This window comes from Pinus tabuliformis, chromosome X (genome assembly GCF_031772625.1).
Source record: "Pinus tabuliformis cultivar Carrire ecotype Pingquan chromosome X, CPIR1, whole genome shotgun sequence".
In the NCBI taxonomy this organism is placed as follows: Eukaryota; Viridiplantae; Streptophyta; class Pinopsida; order Pinales; family Pinaceae; genus Pinus; species Pinus tabuliformis.
In genome coordinates, this window is record NC_142308.1 from 1,347,880,232 (window position 1) to 1,347,902,790 (window position 22,559).

General features: G+C 41.5%; 1 pseudogene; it reads left to right on the forward strand.

Moving 5' to 3' along the window:
• The first annotated feature begins 12,657 nt into the window (after nucleotides 1-12,657).
• LOC149145067 (14-3-3-like protein GF14-C) overlaps nucleotides 12,658-22,559 on the forward strand; it is a 186,288-nt pseudogene continuing 176,386 nt past the window's right edge.

The following is a 22,559-nucleotide window of genomic DNA, read 5'->3' on the forward strand; positions in this document are numbered from 1 at the left end:
ATTTTGGGTGCGGGGATTTGACACAGTTTCTGAAGGGGGTTCCTTGGGGCGAGGTAGGAGACAGTGTTGATGCCTTAAACTGAGGTGAATGGATGAGAAAGACAGGTGAGGAGCTAAGGAGGGCAAACAATAACTTTGAATCCTCCTTAGACAGAAGAAAACATTGAAATTAAACAAACTTAAAAGCAGAGCATGGCAGGCATGAATTCTTACTTTAACACTTCATTTGTTTAATGTGCAGAAGTAAAAGAAAGGAAATGAATCACATAACAAGCTTACAAGTACATTTAGAAACACACCATCAACACATGAGTCCACAAGAATCCCAAAGAGGACTGCAAAACCCTGGTCTTCCTTAGCCAAAAAATTGCAGAGATACAAGTGAAATAATACAATGATAGCTTCTCCCTCAAGAGTCCAACCATGAAAATGAGCAAGAAAGTACATAATATAGATGATCTAACCTCTTTCCCTGCCTCCATGGGTCGAGCTCACTGTCCTAGGAGCTGTTTCAACCACTTCTAAACTAAGCACTACAAACTAGGCAGTCAAAACAACTTGCCTCTATAAACTTGGAAACCAATTCATACATTTAATTTTTACCCTTTTCATAAATGAATCTTCTAGAAGAGTTACAAAAGGGTAAAAGTGTCTAAAAAGTGTGACAATTACATCAAAGAGGACCATCATTAACCTAAAAAAGTCAAAAAGAGTCAAATCTGCGTTTTTTGGGTTGTACAATGCATTTCTGGACAAAACTGCCTGACGGGTCGCGCCCCCCTACCTGACGGGTCGCGCCCCTTTGGAGCTCTGTTTGAGGCACTTGCAGGTGGAAAAATTGAGCAAAAGTTGGCTTGTCGGAAAGGTCTGTGAGTCTACCTTCCAACCCAACTGGAATTTTTGAATTTAGAGGTCATTTTCCCTGTCAAAACTTAATTCTCCCAAGACTGGTTTCTGCAACTCAAAAAAGGGGCAGAAAGTCAAATTTTGCATGTATTTTGACATTCTGGAGGCCCAAAACTCCATAAAAACTCAAGTCCATTCACAGGCATATGTAACTTTGCACAAAAAATCAGGAAATGCTGAGTTTTTGTGAAAAGGAGTTGCCATGACAAAGGGTCTCACGGGGGGTGAGACCCGTTAAAGAGCCAAAACCTGTAAATTACCAAAAAATGCCAAAATTACCCAAAATTCTCAAAATATTTTGGGATTCGAGCTGTGGCTAGGTTATTGAGTGCCATGATCTTTGAGTGAAGCCTTAGCCAAGATACGGAGTGGATTGGTCTTCTTCTTCCCTTTTAGGGCCTCGGACAATCGCCTTTGAAACATCTTCATTTTGACCTTGCACAAATGCATTCTTGCCCAGTAATGGTTTTTCATGTTCCTCAGCAACTTTTTATCTTGGTTGGCCTTAGCCAATAGCCTCTCCAAGTGTGCGTTCTCCTGGATAAGCATAGCCTCTCGCAAATCTCATAACATGACATGTGGCGGAAACATGTGACTGTAAGTGGACAAGCCTGCAAATAAGTCAAAAATGTGGGCTCCTCTCTTACATGGTGACCACTCTTACCACCCCTATGTGGCCTCCTCTGTACCTCAATCTTGTCCACTGATGCTTGGTCATCACTCTGCTCATATGTTTTGGTTTCTGACATGTTTGAGGAGCAGAGTGGACAAAATGTACTGATGTTTCTGCCTTTAAAAGTGCTGAATTCTATGTTGTTTCAAGGGGACAAGGACATGAGGGAAATGTTAGGGGAGGGACCTTTTTACAAGGAATTGGGAATATATGAATATAACAGGGAATTTAAGGAAAATGTTGCAAACCATTATGCATATAGGAGTACATATTTAAAATCAGGGATATTAGGAAATCATTTGCAAAGATCACTGCATATGGAAAAATATGTATGAAAGTGAACACATGGGGATATGAAAACATGTAGCATTAATAGGGGAAAATAGGGAAACATATGCACAAAACTGCTGACATATTCATCAACATTTTCCATTATTTATACATGCATATGGTAGAGGGAGATTAGGGTTCTGAATGTTTTGGGAGAGGGGTAGGGTTTGCACTTTTAGTTATTAGGGAGAAGGGAGGGTTTGCATTTAATTTATAAAATAGCATGGGAGAAAAATAGGCATACATATAAGTGTGAATAGAATGAGGAAGGAGGGAAAGAATTACAAAGGAAAAAACCTTGAAACAACACAAACCCTAGCACATTTTAACCATTAATATTGCAGTCATATGAAGCCTCTTCCACTTGCACAATTTGATTCTTAAACACAAGCATGAGGGCCTTCAATCATAACCAACAACCAAATTGAAGTGTAGAGGGCCTAACTTAAAAAATTTGGAAATTTGTGGCTCCTTGGCAAGTTTGCTGGCAAATCTTTTATGGAGAAAACCCTGACGGGTCGCGCCAGTGTAATTTTTGCACTGGCAGAGGGTGCCTGACGGATCACGCGCCTTTCAGGAGGCTTTTGGAGGCCTTCCCTGTGTTAGAATTAGGTCCAAGATAGCTCGTTCGAAAGGTATTTGAGTCTACTTTCCAACCCAACTGGAAGTTTTCAATTTGGAGTTGATTTGACCTGTCAAAAAGCAAATCTCCCAAAACTGGTCAAAAAGTGCCAAATGAGGCTGCCTGAAGGAAGAGTGTTGTTGCAGTCAACTTTTGAATGCCTTCCTCAACACCAAATTGAGCTCATGATAGCTCATCGGAAATCTCTTTCTGTCTAGTTATCATTTTATCCATCAAGAAAATAATTTGGCCAACCAAGCTAGGAGAAAACGTGATTTTCCCAAGGTCACTTTCAGAGGTGTCTTTGATTCTCCTGAGGCAACGGTAGTCTTGACATTTCTCTCAAACCATGACACCTGTGCAAAAAGTAAAGGAGGTTTTTCTTCCTTGGCATGTTTTAAACAAAAACCCCTCTCATATTTCAAAAATTCATCTTTGATTGCTCTAAAACAGCTTTTGAGTGAAACTTATCCCGATGTGTGAAACAAGGAATTTTGTCGAAATGAAGCGAAATGAAGGGGATAGGGGGCTTCTAAGTTCTTGGGGAAATTTTGGGGAGTAGGGAGGGATGTTAGGAACTAGGGGAAAGTATAATCTCAGAGATTGAGTGAGGGGAAGTGGTCCAAAAGGGCAAAACACAGGCCCAACCTAGAAAATTGCCAGGTTGTAGCTAAAAACTAGGGTTTGTGCAAAAATGAGGAATTTGGGGGATCTGAGTGTTGGGAATTGTTTGATAAGGTACTTTAAGGATAGGGGAAGGTGTATGAACATCAGGATATGAGTTTTTCCGATGATTTGGCCGCCCAAGAGAAATTGCCTTCAAAACCCTAGGAGAGGGAAATGAACTTGCCTAGGCACAACTGAAGCATGAATAAGTTGTAAAAAGACTCATTAGACACTGAGATGATAATGAAAACCCTATGAATGATGATAGACTTATCTGAATGATGACATGGACCGCCATTTGGACAACTTTGAGAAGAGTGAGAGCAAACCCTAGACCTAATGCCTATTGACCAAATTTTGCTTGAAGACTCACTGAAATGACAAAATTTGACCTTGACACTTCAAAATCACTTTGTAAGAGCACGTTTGATCACTGGAGGAAGGCTGGAAATACTGACACTAACATTGGCTCCAATGGGGATGGTAGCTCCTTGGAGGTGCCAAGAACCTTAGACCTCTGGGAGAGCAGACCAGTGCCTTACAATTATTGGGCAATGGAGTCAAAAACTCAAGCTGAAATGCATGACTGAAAACTGACACAAACTAACTTAACAACAGGACTAAAAATTGACTCATAAAGGACTCATGACTCAACTAAAAACTGACTCGACACTTAAACACAATCGACCAACTGAAAATGATGCTCAAAGTGGAGCTTATTCATCAAAACCTACTCTAACAGTTTCATTCATCACCTGGTCAAGTGAAATGAAACAACCAATGTAACCAAGTAAGTGTCCCATCTGCTGTTCGAACTCTCCACAGGTGCTTTCTTATGAACAACAAGAGAGAACTACTGAAACGCAACTCCCATGACAACTTAGAAACAGACCCATTGAATGATATGGCTTCTCTATCCACCTCCAAAAACACTGCATAAGGATCTTGAAATTCAAGCACGCTGGAACCTAGCTCATCCAATGGATTACTTCTCTTTTCCTCATACCATGAATGCAAACTTTGATCTGAGCCTTGTGATGAGACCTCTGCTGAAAATGACAAAGAAACTGACTGACAGATCAAGCTTGTATCAATACACGTTTCAAGCTCACATATAGACAATGGAGATAGATTTTGACTACACACCTCATCCAAAACATCAGCTATTGGATCATGAAAAACTTGAAAAGACTGCTGCAATCCCATTTCTATTGGTTCCATTGTGATTACATGATTTCCTACATGCTGCTCATCTTGTTCTTGAGAGATTTTACGAGAATTCTTCCTTATAAACTGAAATGCTTCGAAACAAAAGGGTATAGAATCTTCCTGCATCATCAAATCAGGTATTTCGGCTGCCACATCTTCATCTATAATCTGCCCTTCAATTTCATTTGGTGGCTGCAAATCTGATGCTACAGGCTGCTCAAGAATTTTGTTATCTGTCTCATCCTCAACATTAAATGATTTACTATGCAATCTGCCCTTCAAAAACTGAATTGATTCAAAACAAAATGGTACAGAGTCACCTTGAATCATTAAATCATGTGTGTGCACTTCCAAGTCTTCAGCTGCATCTTGACAATCAATGGCTTTCGAAGGTTGAAAATCTGAATATGAGAAGTCTTGAACAAAATTTTCATTGCCCTCAAGATGGTCTAGATCAAGACTTGTTGAAAACTGATTTCTGATTGCATGGAAGTTGTCTCTGATGAACTGACATGAATCAAAACAAAAAGGCAAAGATCCTTCACTTATTTCAAACTTTGATGCACTTTCCTCATCATTGTCATAGCTGATATGTGATGGCTGATCATTGTGTTTGAGCTGCTGAAAATGAACTTCCTCTGCCCACAAACTAACTGCTGGTTTATCTGCAAGATTAGCTTCTGTTTGGAGAACATAATTATCGTCATACTCATCAAACTGAGGCAAATCATCGGTATGAAACATATCATCAAGCATGCAGGTCATATCAACAGTTCTTTCTTCTCCAAGATGATCTACAAAACAATTATGATAACGGATACGAAACAAAATGTTTTGGATCAGCAACTTGTTCTTCTTTAATCAGCGCGCCATGATCTTGAACATCATAATAATTTCTTGCGGTGACCTTTTCCATCACCTTTTCCACTGCACTTACCAAAATGTCAAGCTTTACCTCTAGAGATTTCGATTTTTCCGGATCTATGGTTTTCATCTCTTCTTCCTTCAACCTTGCCCGTCGGATCAGCAGATGCGCCTCTACATTTACTGCACTATTTTGCATTTCATGAAGTGTTGCAATATCCCTTTCTCTCAGCTGAAACTCCATCTCTGGATCAAAGGCACCTGGATAGCGCAAGAGAGCTGATCTAGCAGTAGGCCTTATATCAATTGGCATTGAATAATAAACTTGGTTAAATCTGGCTGAAAACTATTGTACTGTCTCCCCTGGCAATCTTTTCAGCTGGTTATACTCTTCTACAATCAAGAAAAGGTTCTGCCCGATCATCCACCTGTCGAGAAAAACTTTGACAAACTACTGGAAATTTGAAATGCTTGCATCAGGCAGGGCTTTGAACCAACTCTTCACTTTGGCTTGCAAAGAAAGAGCAAAAAGCCTTATACTAACATCTTCTTCATCAACTTCAAAAAGATCTAGAAAATTCTCAAAATTCTGCACATGTTGCTCAACGTTGACATTCTTACTTTCACCATCAAACCTCGGCAAGTATAGATCATAATTTTTGGGGAAAGCATGAAGAAAAGAAGGTAAAACAAGAGGTTTATACCGATCTGGAATTTTACAAGGTGTAGGGGTATGTACAGTAGGTATAGAATCAGTCTTGGTCTCTTAAGGCTCATCAATTTGAATATGGTTATCACAAAATTCGGAAAAAGGATCTTGATCAATCTCAAAGGCATGCAAATCTTTGGTATTCACAATCTTCAAAGGGAAAGAATCAGCTGCAGGCCGAGGATCTTTTCTCAAATACAGTATACTTTGAAAAGCCTTCTTGACATTCTTGGGAAAAGAGAAGAAATAATTTATGACAAAGAACAAAATGTCTTGGATGAAATTCCAACTTGAATACCTGATATGTCCATATTCTCCTTTCATGTTTCTGCTGGTCGGGATCATCCTCCAGTGGAGTCTTTGGATCTGATCTCGAAACTGATTTAGAGTCGCCAAGTGAATGATTTTAGCCTTTCAAGTGTCTGATCGTTGTTCACCATCAACAATCAGATCTAAACTTGATACATGTACTGGGGTAATTAACAAGTTAGATGTCACGTTTACAAGCTAGACCGGAGATTGACTGAAGCAGCGTTTATCTACTTCCGCTAACGCAAAGCAAAAGCGTTTTGAAGGCTACCTGGCATAACTTCAGGCTCCATCTGTAGCTTATAAAACACACACATCAATCAACAGACAAGTTTGTTCTCCCCAGTATGGTCGCCAGTATGTTAGCGCTTGAAATTTCAACTCAGGCTGAGAAAGGCAAACCTCAAGGCAACATCAAACCATTTAGCCTCGTAGCTAGCCCTACGGGGCAGGAGAAGGCTCTCTCCAGTCAATCTCGGTAGATTTGCAATGGGATGAGATGACCAACTAGGTAACACTGATATTAGGCTAGTAAACTGATCAGAAAGATTGATTTGGGGTTTTTGGGTTTTTCGTGGCAAATTGAGGAATTGCAAATTTTGGGTGCGAGGATTTGACACAGTTTCTGCAGGGGGTTCCTTGGGGTGAGGTAGGAGACAGTGTTGATGCCTTAAACTGAGGTGAATGGATGAGAAAGATAGGTGAGGAGCTAAGGAGGGCAAACAATAACTTTGAATCCTCCTTAGACAGAAGAAAACATTGAAATTAAACAAACTTAAAAGCAGAGCATGGCAGGCATGAATTCTTACTTTAACACTTCATTTGTTTAATGTGCAGAAGTAAAAGAAAGGAAATGAATCACATAACAAGCTTACAAGTACATTGAGAAACACACCATCAACACATGAGTCCACAAGAATCCCAAAGAGGACTGCAAAACCCTGGTCTTCCTTAGCCAAAAAATTGCAGAGATACAAGTGAAATAATACAATGATAGCTTCTCCCTCAAGAGTCCAACCATGAAAATGAGCAAGAAAGTACATAATATAGATGATCTAACCTCTTTCCCTGCCTCCATGGGTCGAGCTCACTATCCTAGGAGTTGTTTCAACCACTTCTAAACTAAGCACTACAAACTAGGCAGTCAAAACAACTTGCCTCTATAAACTTGGAAACCAATTCATACATTTAATTTTTACCCTTTTCATAAATGAATCTTCTAGAAGAGTTACAAAAGGGTAAAAGTGTCTAAAAAGTGTCACAATTACATCAAAGAGGACCATCATTAAGCTCAAAAAGTCAAAAAGAGTCAAATCTGCATTTTCTGGGTTGTACAATGCATTTCTGGACAAAACTGCCAGACGGGTCGCGCCCCTTTGGAGCTTTGTTTGAGGCACTTGCAGGTGGCCAAATTGAGCAAAAGTGGGCTTGTTGGAAAGGTCTGTGAGTCTACTTTCCAACCCAACTGGCAGTTTTTAATTTAGAGGTCAGTTTCCCTATCAAAACTTAATTCGCCCAAGATTGGTTTCTGCAACTCAAAAAAGGGGCAGAAAGTCAAATTTTGCATGTATTTTGACCTTCTGGAGGCCCAAAACTCCATAAAAACTCAAGTCCATTCACAAGCATATGTAACTTTGCACAAAAAATTAGGAAATGCTGAGTTTTTGTGAAAAGGAGTTGCCATGACAAATGGTCTCACGGGGGGTGAGACCCGTTAAAGAGCCAAAACCTGTAAATTACCAAAAAATGCCAAAATTACCCAAAATTCTCAAAAAAATTTGGGATTCGAGCTGTGGCTAGGCTATTGAGTGCCATGATCTTTGAGTGAAGCCTCAATCAAGATATGGAGTGGATTGGTATTCTTCTTCCCTTTTAGGGCCTCGGACAACCGCCTTTGAAACATCTTCATTTTGGCCTTGCACAAATGCATTCTTGCCCAGTAATGGTTTTTCATGTTCCTCAGCAACTTTTTATCTTGGTTGGCCTTAGCCAACAGCCTCTCCAAGTGTGCGTTCTCCTGGATAAGCATAGCCTCTTGCAAATCTCATAACATGACATGTGGCGGAAACATGTGACTGTAAGTGGACAAGCCTGCAAATAAGTCAAAAAGGTGGGCTCCTCTCTTACATGGTGACCACTCTTACCACCCCTATGTGGCCTCCTCTAGACCTCAATCTCGGACACTGATGCTTGGTCATCACTCTACTCATATGTTTCGGTTTCTGACATGTTTGAGGAGCAGAGTGGACAAAATGTACTGCTGTTTCTGCCTTTAAAAGTGCTGAATTCTATGTTGTTTCAAGGGGACAAGGACATGAGGGAAATGTTAGGGGAGGGACCTTTTTACAAGGAATTGGGAATATATGAATATAACAGGGAATTTAAGGAAAATGTTGCAAACCATTATTCATATAGGAGTACATATTTAAAATAAGGGATATTAGGAAATCATTTGCAAAGATCACTGCATATGGAAAAATATGTATGAAAGTGAACACATGGGGATATGAAAACATGTATCATTAATAGGGGAAAATAGGGAAACATATGCACAAAACTGCTGACATATTCATCAACATTTTCCATTATTTATACATGCATATGGTAGAGGGAGATTAGGGTTTTGAATGTTTTGGGAGAGGGGTAGGGTTTGCACTTTTAGTTATTAGGGAGAAAGGAGGGTTTGCATTTAATTTATAAAATAGCATGGGAGAAAAATAGGCATACATATAAGTGTGAATAGAATGAGGATGGAGGGAAAGAATTACAAAGGAAAAAACCTTGAAACAACACAAACCCTAGCACATTTTAACCATTAATATTGCAGTCATATGAAGCCTCTTCCACTTGCACAATTTGATTCTTAAACACAAGCATGAGGGCCTTCAATCATAACCAACAACCAAATTGAAGTGTAGAGGGCCTACCTTAAAAAATTTTGAAATTTTTGGCTCCTTGGCAAGTTTACTGGCAAATCTTTTATGGAGAAAACCCTGACGGGTCGCGCGCCCCTGACGAGTCGCGCCAGTGTAATTTTTGCACTGGCAGAAGGTGCCTGACGGGTCGCGCACCTTTCGAGAGGCTTTTGGAGACCTTCCCAGTGTGAGAATTAGGTGCAAGATAGCTCGTTGGAAAGGTATTTGAGTCTACCTTCCAACCCAACTAGAAAGTTTGAATTTGGAGTCGATTTGACCTGTAAAAAATTAAATCTCCCAAGACTGGTCAAAAAGTGCCAAATGAGGCTGCCTGAAGGAAGAGTGTTGTTGCAGTCAACTTTTGAATGCCTTCCTCAACCCAAAATTGAGCTCATGATAGCTCATTGGAAAGCTCTTTCTGTCTAGTTATCATTTTATTCATCAGGAAAATCATTTGTCCTACCAAGCTAGGAGAAAACTTGATTTTCCCAAGGTCACTTTTAGAGGTGTCTTTGATTCTCCTGAGGCAACGGTATTCTTGACATTTCTCTCAAACCATGACACCTGTGCAAAAATTGAAGGAGGTTTTTCTTCCTTGGCATGTTTTAAACAAAACAATCTCTCAGTTTTCCAAAATTCATCTTTGATTGCTCTGAAACAGCTTTTGAGTGAAACTTATCCCGATGTGTGAAACAAGGAATTTTGTCGAAATGAAGCGAAATGAAGGGGATAGGGGGCTTCTAAATTCTTGGGGAAATTTTGGGGAGTAGGGAGGGATGTTAGGAAGTAGGGGAAAGTGGAATCTCAGAGATTGAGAGAGGGGAAGGGGTTCAAAAGGGCAAAACACAGGCCCAACCTAGAAAATTGCCAAGTTGTAGCTAGAAACTAGGGTTTGTGCAAAAATGAGGAATTTGGGGGATCTGAGTGTTGGGAAGTGTTTGATAAGGTACTTTAAGGATAGGGGAAGGTGTATGAACATCAGGATATGAGTTTTGCCGATGATTTGGCCGCCCAAGAGAAATTGCCTTCAAAACCCTAGGAGAGGGAAAAGAACTTGCCTAGGCACAACTGAAGCATGAATAAGTTGTAAAAAGACTCATTAGACACTGAGATGATAATGAAAACCCTATGAATGATGATAGACTTAGCTGAATGATGACATGGACCGCCATTTGGACAACTTTGAGAAGAGTGAGAGCAAACCCTAGACCTAATGCCTAGTGACCAAATTTTACTTGAAGACTCACTGAAATGACAAAATTTGACCTTGACACTTCAAAATCACTTTGTAAGAGCACGTTTGATCACTGGAGGAAGGCTGGAAAGACTGACACTAACAGTAAGTACATAAAGTCTTTGAATACTTGGATTAAAATGCTATTATGTGAAAAGAGGGTTATCCAGTTACCTTGATGTCCGGGGCTATGCGAAGTGGAAAAACTTATGGGAATGAAGGAAATAAGGGACCGTAAAATAGCCCATTGATTTCACCTCTGCAAGGGACAAGGAAGAGCTCACGAAAGTCTCTCTACGAAGTGTGATCCATCTGATAAGGAAAAGAATTCCGTGAATACCACCTCCACCCACACCACCACTAGCTTCACCACCGTCACCTCTATCTTCACCCGTACCACCTCCACCACCACTGCGATTCAATATGGAAAACACAGTGAAGTTTCCTGTGTTCAAGGGTTTGGGAAATGAGGATCCGAACCAATTCTAGTTCATTGTAAGGGCTGTATGGGAATCGCAAGGAGTTATAGATGAAAATATAAAGAAAGTGACAATGGTTAGTGCCTTGTAGGACTGCGTGCTGACTTGGTATATTAAGCACTCCAATGATAATCCAAATGAAAGAATCGTGGATATCCAAGCCACGCTAAATAAAGAATTTAGCAGGCCGAAATCTGAAGCATAGTTAATCGTGGGATTTAAAGAGATCATGCTGCTAGGTGAGACTCCTTGGCAGCTAGATTAGAGGCTGAAATTTACGATTCATGAATCCAATATGAATGTAACAAATGGAAAACATCGTGAGTGGTTTGTAGCTTCGCTACTGCCACATTTAAGGAGTGCGCTATCACAACAGAAGATAACAACTCAGGCAGAGGCCGTGGAGATTGATATGAGGTTACATGAGACCCCAATGTAGGATCCTAACTTAGGAGTTCAGGAGATCCACGCGCAACTGAAGAATTTATGCCTTGAGATGCAAAGTCTGAAACAAGACGGGACAACTCGACCAGAAGTGCATGAAGAGGTATGGTGCGTGAAATGCAAGGGTTAGGGTCATGACAATGACCACTACCCGGTTTTTACAAATTACCTCCTGGGAGGAGGACCGATGCCTTTAAGGCTGGAAGCTCAAGTAGGACCTAGCGCGATGCCTACTTTGTGGTGTGCGATTTGTCAAATAGTAGGGAAACATGCCACGGACAATTGTCACTTGTTACAGAAGTATACAAAAAATTTACAACAGTTGTTCTGCAACTTTTGTAGGTCAGTGCGACGTGATGAGTGCACTTGTAGAAGTTATGAGTTGATGATGGATAGAAATCCCACCTACAGGGTTCAGACAAAAACATGGCCCTTTGACCAGAATGCAGGAATGGCATGAAAAGGATTTCCGGGGTGCAGACAAGGCCAAGGTGGAGGAGGACCTGGAAAAGGTTGCAGATAGTTGATTTGTTACAATTTTGTAGGGCCCAGACTTTATTCCCACGATTGTACGAATCCAACAAGCCTATCATGTTTGTATTGCACATTGTTTGATCATGAGATAGAAGATTGTCCTACGCTGATAACAAGGATAGTCAACAAAGGAGTGCTATTGCCTCCCCCGACTTAGAACTTGCAGATGATGAGGTTTGACCCATGCAAGGAAGATCTGAATGTGAACATTGTGCTCCGAAGTGGAATCGTGATGGGAGATGACAAAGGAAAACAACCAGAAGATGGTACTTGAGTTCGTAAAGCTACGATGAAAGAAGTGAAGTTTGATTTGGAGTGCACTCAGGAAACCTTCATGGAAACTAAGAAGAGCTTCGTTGATTTCTCCACTTCAGGAAGCAAAGATGAACTGGAGCCAAAAATGGACCCATCTATGCTCACAACATTCCTGGAAACATGTATGAAGTTACTGCACAATAGTAAGGCTATAAAATGTTTTCTTTAACTCATTAATAGATGTACTGGGACCACGCCAGGAGAACCACACGTAGTCCGGAAGATTGGAAAGCATAATACAAGGATGAGATGAGAAATGAGGCTAACCACATAGATCAAAGAATATGAGATGGATCAAGTCATCTTAGATTTAAGATCGGATGCAAATGTTCTGCCAAAACAAACATGGGAGTGAATGGGAAGACCTGCGCTATAGTGGTCTCCAATTCAGCTAAGAATGGCAAACCAGTAGAAAATAATACCCATAGGGTGATTGCAGGGAATAACTATGGATATTGAGGGAGAGAGTGAGCTGGCAGACTTTGAAGTGATAGAGATTGTTGATGACAACAATCCCCACCCTCCGGTCTTAGGAATTGAATGGGCCACTGACATGAACAAGGTGATTAATCTGAAGAAGCGCAATATGATATTTGAGAACAAATCACTGCCTGTAATTATACCACTAGACCCTGCTGAAGGATCGCGCTATACGAAGCCGGTGCATGACTATGAAAGTGATGATGTTTTGGACTGCATCTACAAGATAACAGTGCAAGAGCAAGACTGGGTAAATCCCACCATGAATGGGCGAATTTCATGGGAGCGTGAGAGCTCATGTACTTCGAATTCTGATGAGGAGATAGAGTGGTGGTAGAATCGGTTACACGAAGTAACTACGCTGAATTGTACTATGATGACAAGGTCATTGCACTGCATATCGAAAGAAGTAAGGGATCTTCCTACTTATGATGGTTTAATTGAGGTAGATACCTTCTTGGATAAATTTGAAAGGGAGATGTCAGAAAAGCAACGCTTCCAGGCCTTAGACTGGGTACTGCGCGCTACGCCCCCACGATGGTGTGGTACACACAAAGGAAGCTTTGATGACTATCGCGAATGTAGGAGAATGATGTGCACATGATTTGGGAAGCCTAGGGTGTGACTAATAGACAAGTACAATGGACAGGATGATCCACGTGCGCATCTAGCCAAGTGGGCGTAGGCATATGGAAAACAACTTACGCAGATGCACATGTACTCCACGCTGAAATGCATGGTCAATAAGCATGTGTTGGGGGGGGAAATGTGCAAATGGATCTTAATGTTGGGAAGACATTATGTAGGAAGGGCTATCACACAGAAGATTCTATGCATAGAGGTGTTCAATAAGGTGTGCAATGTACTGACCGAGGTATGCAATGCGTAGCGAAGTGATTGGGACCTGCACGTACTTGCAGTATTATGGGCTTATAGAACAACATGCAAGAAACTAACGGGACAAACACCTTTTAGGCTTGTCTATGGAGTGGAAGCAGTAATTCCTATGGAATACATCGTGCCTAGTCTATGCATAGTAGCACTCATAGGTATGACGGACTGCAAAGCCTTGGAAGAGAGGCTTGTGTAGTTTGAGTAGCTCAAACAAGAATGATTTTTGGCTAGATTTCACCAGCAAGTACAGAAGAAATGTGAAAAGGCTTGGCAGGATCAACATATTAATTTGCACACCTTTAAGGTGAATGATTTGGTGTTGTTATATGATAGTAGTTTTGAAAAATTTCCAGGAAAGCTCAAAATGCATTGGCTGGGACTGTATGTTATTAAGGAAATCACAGATGGAGGCGTGGTGCAGTTGGTAAAGTTAAATGGAGAACCTTTCCCAAGAAAAGTGAATGGTAGTCATTTGAAGCCATACTTAGGTGGCTCGGCCATTTGACTAGCTGACGGAAGCACAATCTTAGCGCTTTAGGCAGCTGAAAGGAGGTGCGGGACTATAAACTACTCTGCCCAGGAGCTGAGCAATGTCAGGACTACGTGCAGTTGCAAAGTTTCACAGGGTCTGCGAAAGCTCGAGGGTAGTTGTATTGCTGTGCGGGTTGGCTAGAAAGTGACCATTACAGTCACTATTCACGATGTAATGCTTGGTTTGAGACCAAGTGGAGCAGGCAAAAAGCATTTAAGGCGAACTTTATGGGCTAGATTCTTGAAAATATATCACTAATCGAGCATTAATGGACTGAATGTGGGGGGAACGATCGAATTCAAATTCAAAAGGTGCTATAAATTACAAAGGGATGTCCAGCAAACAACACTTGACAATTTGAGAACTGAGTTGTTGCACGCTCAAACATTCATGAACCCGAACTTGTTTGATCTTCTGAAGGCTAATTCATTCCTTGAGCAACTACCCGAGATGTTGAGAGAATTGTGGAATCACACTATGGTCGCACCTGAAGAAGCCATGGATACCAGATTAATGATTGTCGAGGAAGCTGCGTAGGCCATTATGGAAGTGGAAGCCCCAGGAAGTGCCAGGATAGTCATAAAAATCTCTAAATCATCGCGCACGCTGAGACCCAAGAAAGACAAGCAGGCCATGGTACCAGTTGCGCGTATCACCTAGAAATCCACTGAGAACTAGGCTCGCCATGGAAGAAAAGGGAAAGAGTGATGATTTGGTCATCGTGGAGGCCATGAAGAAGAAGTTTAAGTTGGAGAAGAAGAAGAGAGGGTACACCATTTCCAGCATCAACAACCCTGTGGTTAAAGTCATGACACAGATATTGGCAAGGAAGGATATGCAGAAGTGTCGTGTGGATGAGGTGCCCGAGTCGGTGGTTGCACTAGTAGCGCAGTGCGTAGAAGGGGACTAGTTCAACTGGGAAAAATATTTATGTGGAGAGTTCCTTGAGAACTATCGTGAAACATAGGAGAAAGGAAAAACTTTCCACTATGCGTGGCATCTGTTGTCAATAGTACTGGTGGCATGGGAATTGCGCGAAGTTACCCAGTTCTCAACGATCGCGCAGGACCTTCCGAAGGCAGCAAAGTACGCTTTGTTGTGGGAAACTAGGGATGCACAAAGGATAAGGGGCATCAAAATATTTTGGGTGTTCATGGAGATGAACATCATAATGGGGATTAATCACAAGCTGCGGTTATGGTCTACAATAGTCTGCAGAGCTTCGCAAAGTTTAAGGCAAATTTCCACCATGTTTACATCAGGGCGCAGAAGGACCCCACAAAGACGTGGTGCAAGCTACCCTATCTAGCAATAGATGATGTCATCTTTGTGGTCCTTGAGTCATGGCCGTTGGAGTGGCACACCACAACTGGCTTCGTGGTGGAAGCAGAGAAGTCTGCCATGTAGCGAAAGAAGGAAGAGGCGAAACTACGGATGGTGCAGTTAGTACAAAAACATAGGAAGGAAGAAGCAACAGCTAAGGTCCAGGCGAAATACAACACTACGAAGTTGGCAGAAGAAAAGTAGAAGGCAACGTAAGAAGAGCGCGAAGGACAAAATTTGCCTTTGCCTGAGCCGGAGACTGATGCAGAGAAAGGTGGCACGGACCCACAGATAGTGTCCACCAAGCTAAAACGTCCACGCCCAGGAGAGAAGGTAGGGCCGCGAAAGACGTCAAATGCTTTAAAGAGTTCATTCAACCTGATCACCCTCACTGAGGGGGACCTCCATGATATTGGCAAGATGGTGAGGGATGTCACCGTGGAGGCCCTCCAGCAGTTTGAGGAGCAACACCAAATGGTGTTAGGGGCTCTTCGGGCACAAATAAAAGAGTTGCAGGTGCGCACTCCACAGGCTGGCACAGTGTCAACCAGCCTCACAATAGGCACTTTCGTGGCCGAGGAAATGTTGTGCGCTCGGATGACCAACACAATAGTTCTTCCAAATGGAGAACTCATTACAGAAAATGAGGCTGATAGGCCTATGGTCAGTGGGTTGAAGGGAATCAAATTAAAAGTCGTTGCACTCCCTTAGGAGACACTCTACGTTTTATAGGATGGAGTCACTGGAGAACTACGAGCCAGGGAGGGTTGCACGCATCAACATTGAGCAGTTGAGCCTACAGCTCGAAGAGCTAGTGGCGCATAACAGAAAAATAGTGCAGGTGGTGGAGGAAGCCTGTCAGATGGTCCCGGAGTTGGCCATCAAAGCAAAGGAACTCGTGGAGGTGTGTGTCTGGAATTTAGCAGTAGGCATGCAGAAGGTAAAAGAAGAAATGGCCAGGGTTTAGCTGGAGTTGAACCTTTGGATAGCAGAACTACAGTTGAGGGTGAAACCTTCAACTCCACCAGAGGTTAAGGAACAACACGCCACCGTGATCATGAAAGCAATAATGACGGCCAATAGTGCAGTGACAAGCTGCAAAAAGTTGTTCGAGTAGTTGTTCGAGGTCCTGACCACCCTTAGGAGGACCCCAACATACAGCACCTGGAGACAGAGGCGCGCGAGCTATAGCAGAGATACAACAAAATAAAAGGGACCACGCAGATGGTTTCCCTTACACAGAGGCTTGCGAGGATGCAGCGTGCTAAAGCACTCAAGGAGCATGTGTATGTTGCTTGGCATAAGGAAGAAGTTTTGAAGGCATGCCTACAACCATGGATTAATGAGGCATATACCATTACAGCCTCTATTGAAGCAAAGCTCACACAACTGCAAGCAACATAGGAAAGGATCCAAGGCAACAATTCAGCCACAACGGTCACTGAACAATAGGGCAAGGAAGTACAGTGGGTAGCCACTCAGTGCGTTGTCGAACTTGCAGCGATCCAGTCAGAGTTGGGAGGTCTTCATGAAAAGATCTTTGCACCGATAAAGTGACTTGAGGGTGAGTCATGATGTTTGTGTTGGGAGCCTATTGGGCACAAGATCCCCCAAGGAAATTTTTGGGGCTTAGAGCCCAGATTTTGGTCAAAGATTGTAATTCCGATGTAAAGACTCTGCATTTTGTGGGTGCGGAGCGCGTAGTTGGTTAAAGAGTCATAGGGTTGTCTGCCCTTATTTTTGTTATTGTAATGTCAGTTGTAGAGATCTACTCATGGTCCACGAACCATGGGATTGTATAAGTAGAGTGAGGCTCTAAGTAGTTAAGGCATGGATAGTGGAAGATGAAGAATTGAGTCGTATCTGTGGAGTAAAGTCTAGTTTTGGGTCGTAGAGTTGGAGAAGGCTCCGCATTTAAGTGCGCAGAGGCCTAGTAGTCTGCAGCTAAGTGCACGAACCCCTGCAGCTAAATGTGCAAGGTGAGTCGAGTCTGTAACAATGGAAAGTATTAATAAAGAGAGGTATCCACCATTTATGTGTATTTATTTCTTGTTTTATGAATTTGTTACGCTAGATATAAATTGCACTTTTAATGCTTATATGATGCGCAAATTTGTATAAATCTACTGATTAAGTGAACGCAAATTAAAATAACTGTTTATGTGAAGATAAGTAAGATCTATTAAGAAGATAAGTAAGATATGTGGTGTAGTTTGGGGAAATAGTGCAACAATGCGAAAGAATCTCCGCCCCTGGTTAGGGCTACGAGAAAGATGATTATAACAGACTGCAAAGGTATTGAAGGTTAGAGTAGTGCACGAAGCAACGTGCACGAAGGTAGGCATAGTTGGAATAAATCGATATCTGAGACATCTCAAGGGTGTAGAAATTGGGTTCTAGCATCCCCCCATACTGCTTCGGGTGAGACTTCAGTCTGTGATCCACAGGCTGAGGCCGAAAGGGCCAGTAGTGTAGGTATTTGTTTGGCTAAATAACTCTGAACCTGGGTCAGGCCCCCATAAGCCAACACAGGTTGTATAAATTTTTTGATTTGTAAGTAGTGATGTGTTAAGTTAGAAACAACCCCCCTACACTATTTTAATTTCCACATATGATGAAGTCAAATTAGTATGGGGCTTCTTCATTTTGTTTTGGATTTCTTAGCCTACATGAACTTTGTCTTACTTTTATTTTTTTTACTTTGAAAATTTTCATGAAATTTGCTTTAGTTCTTTTTTTCAAAACTCATTAGGCTCTAGAATATGTGCATCAATCTTCTCCTTCCATGCTTGAGAGTTAATTTTGTTTGTAGAAAATTTCCAAAATTTGTCCAAAACTCTCTTTTTCATAGCGTGCAAAAACTTACTTATCTAGTCCATTCAGGCCAATGACTTACTTATCTAGTCCATTCTATGTTTTGGGTGAAGGAGTCACACTTCTCAATTTTGAGAGAGATTCATTTTACTCTTGGGAAACCAAACATGCTTCCTTAGTAGCTAGGTTGGTCATGGATTCATATTCTAGAAAATGGACTTGATGTAATTATCCTGTGGCATACTTATTATCTGTTGCATCATTTTACGCAATTGAATCCAGCCTCATAGTTTCTACTTATTTTTGCTATAACATGCTTTGGCATGTCCTTTACTGAAGTTTATATTTGCAACTCTCCAACACCTTTCTATGACCTTCCTACTTTCTCCAAGTCACTAGAAAATGTGGGTATTCTAATTGATGTTACAGGAGAGGCACACTAGCAAGCATTTGCCTCTTCGATGTTGAAATTGTTGAATAGATTCCTTGTCGAAACAAAGCTTCAAGTAGAAGGCCTTATTAGCTCATTGTTCATGTCTGCATCTTGTAGTTTACTTTCTTAAGGAGACAGTACATTACAAAGGCCTTGTTTCAACTTTATACATTTAGCATCATCATCACTGGATGCATAAATAATTCCTATTAAGAAGCTTGTACATTCAATGGACCACTATTTATGATTCGACCATGGGTGCTTTCCTTTTTACTTTATATGCCATATGCCCTAGATGCATTGTTGAATGTACAACTAAAGAGTTGATCAATGCTAAGTGTGTTTTCTCAGACATTTCAAAATGCAAGCGTTGATTCTCTGTTTGGTCATGTCTCCAAGATTGATTCTCTCTGTGGATTTTTGTTAAATTGGCAACTAAGGCCAAACTCCATGAGGGTCGGCTTATTTATGACAGCTGATATTCTTATTGGATCCCTCTCGTCGATAGGTGTAGGATTGATCCAAAGATCATCCGATTCTGATAAGTATTTATGGAGATATGAATTTATTTTGTTTATATAATTATTGTCAAGTCGACCAGCGCTTATGTAGGCTCTAGAAGCCCAACCAACGTGTCTATTCATCATCCTTGCTTTAGTATAAATAGAAGAGTTTTGATGTCAATTGGCACACGTATTCTTTAGGTGATCTCCTCTCCACGTCTGGGTTTTTGGAAGGAGAAAACCAAAAGATACGCTGGCCCAAGAGTGATGCCCTAACCGCAGGAAGCCGCAGGCATATGAGGATGATCTACGCAGTAGACAGAGACCTAATACATTGTCCAGAAGTCTAATATGCAGGTCTTATACTACGCAGTCATGGTACATAGCATGGTACGCAGCAATCGATGTAGGTTGAGATACTCCTTACACGCAGTCATACACAACGTGATGCCCTAGTCTGCTACCCTAAGCTGCAGTCATAAAAGGAACAACCGCTATACAGTAAAGGAAGGGTAGCCGCAGTTGAAGAAATATGAAGCCGCATCAATGGAGACCCGTTCATGCATTCTATACACATATATACACTATACAGGGTAGCCGCAGTTGAAGAAATATGAAGCCGCATCAATGGAGACCTGTTCACGCATTCTATACACATATATACGCTATATAGGGTAGCCGCAGTTGAAGAAATATGAAGCCGCATCAATGGAGACCTGTTCACGCATTCCTCTGCCATTCTATACACATATATATGCTATACAGTAAAGGAAGGGTAGCCGCAGTTGAAGAAATATGAAGCCGCATCAATGAAGACCTGTTAACACAATCAATGGAGACCTGTTCACGCAGTCTAAGAACTTCACATTCTTCCTCTCTAAAATTTCGGGTGCAATAGCCGCAGTCAAATCGTAAGTGATATCACTCGTATACATATCGAATGGACAAAGAGGACCATGTATCTAATGCAACCTCGGCATGTTATAAACAGTGATCAGGATTACAAGAAGTAAGAAGGGTTACATCTCGGCTTTTTATTTAGATCTGTCCAGACATATCACGATGATGAAATATGTGATACTCAGCCTACCTGTGATTGAAGGAATTATCTTCAGATGAATAAATCAAAGAAGGCTAATGATGATCTCAGAATATCTATGAGAAACATCTCGTCATACCTGTAAGTGTTCTCATCAACCGGATGGAGTTGAAGGGTATTAAGTCCTGTAGCTAGGATCTCGGCATATACTTATATTTGTTTCTATTAACTCACATACCTTAAGGGGAATTAGAGTACTGATGTATGACATAAACCTAATCACTATCATTGTAATAAAGCAGTCACAATGACAAGGATCATAAGTAGTAATGATGGTTACAGTGTCAACATAATGAGAATGATAAGGATGAATAGTCTCTGATCATGATGGGCATGGGCAGCATGATGAATGGGCAGCATGATGATGGATAAGATCATGGACATGGGCAGCATGATGATAATCATGATTAGTGCAGCATGGTGCTGTATGCAGTGGTACAACAGAGAACCAAATGTAGCACGATGACAGGGGAAAGAGCCACCTTGGAGAATAGGTTGAAGTAGAATGTCTTCAACTGATATCATTGTTATACGAGATGATCTATGCTTAGATCCAGACAAGTCAAAGTGTTGACTTCTGTTGTAATTGTACTATCTCTCTCTCTCTCTCTTTCTCTGCTGAACTTTGAAGATAAAAGAAGATTTGATCAAAGGGTTTCCCCACACATTGTGGAGTTTGTCCCTGGCTCGCACCACATCTTGTGTCCTCTTGTCTTGGCTTGTCTTCTGTGTTTTATATTTATGTTCTATCTGCAATTTATCGTAATGCTGATGTGATTGCTAACTGTGAAAATTTAAATAAATTGCTCTAGCATAGAAGAACCCAAAACTTAACATGGTATCAGAGCTGAGGTGAAGACAATGCCCAAGCAAGAGTGAAAGAGCAATCACCGAAGACAGTTGGGACAAGACAGAAGGATCAATGAGTTCCTCATAATTCACCTAGGGTGAAGTCAAAGCAGATAATGTTATTAGAATGGCGCAGCGGAAGATTCTGATGGTCCATCTTAAGATCACTTCATTGGGAAGTTTGGATCTAAGGGTGGAAGGAAAGGCGGATGCCTTGTTGAAATAAGTTCGATCGTTATGCGAAGGAGTGTCTGAGTGGCAAAGACACATCTCTTGATGGAGATAACAATCATTCCTGGGACATCTTCCATGATCAAAAGAATGACTGGTAATGCAAGTCATCAAGGAAATGGTCGACTCTTCCACAAAAGCAAGGAACCCCAAAATCTCTTTTATGTACCTGATCGAACCAGATGTCCATCTTGGAAATGGAAGTCAAAGGTTACAGGGTGGCACTTATCGATGGAAAGGTACGTGTTTTGAAAATAGATCTTTTAAAGATATTTTTGAGTTCAGGGTTGTATCAAGTTGCATGAAGTCCACTGGGGACCATGTCCATTGACTTAGCACCGGAGGTCTGTGAGTTAGATGGTAACTAGGATGCCTGAATTCAAAAAGAAGCATGAAGGTACATGTACTGAAGGAAAATATTATAAGGGGACCATTCCCCTCATGCAGCAGGTTCACAGGTTTGGAACAACCTGAGGAGTTTGAGAATCATGATCAAGGAATCTCATGTATACAGGTGGAATAAGTCCCTCTATGGCTTGAAGAAAAACACCTCGGGCATAGTATGAGAGGATTGATAGCTATCTAATGCAGCTGAGATTCACTAGGAGTGAAACCGATCCAAACCATTACTCGAAGGTTGTGGATGATAAACCTCTCATACTGGCACCTATGTCTGACAGGTGCGGACCCTCTCATTTATAGGAGGCAGAGGGAGTTGGATTCTGAATGTCGGAAGATAAGATGCAAGCTTGTGACTGCCTTGAGGATCTTAACTTTCAGAAGTTATATGGTAATGATGTTGGACCAGATTTGGGAAATGCCTCTGAGTTTCATAAACTCATTCACGTTGATGTTCTTGGAGAACCTCCATTCGGACATCTGTGTTGCAGTTAGCATGGTGAGCTCATATTTGGTTGAGCCTCACTAGATTGGTGCCAAGAATCTTCTAAGATATCTTCAGGGCACAATCTCTCATGGATTGAGATACACTGCCAAAAATATGAAACCACATGATTATTCGAATGATGAGTGGGCAGGAAGTATGGAGGATCACTAGAGCACTTCTTAGTGCTGTTTGGAATGTGCCTTGATATCCTGGATGAGCAGGAAGCAGAAGTCGGTGACTCTGAGCAGAATTCGGTGACTGTGAGGCAGTGTGTTCCACCGCCTTGTGTAGGCATGCATGCAGTTT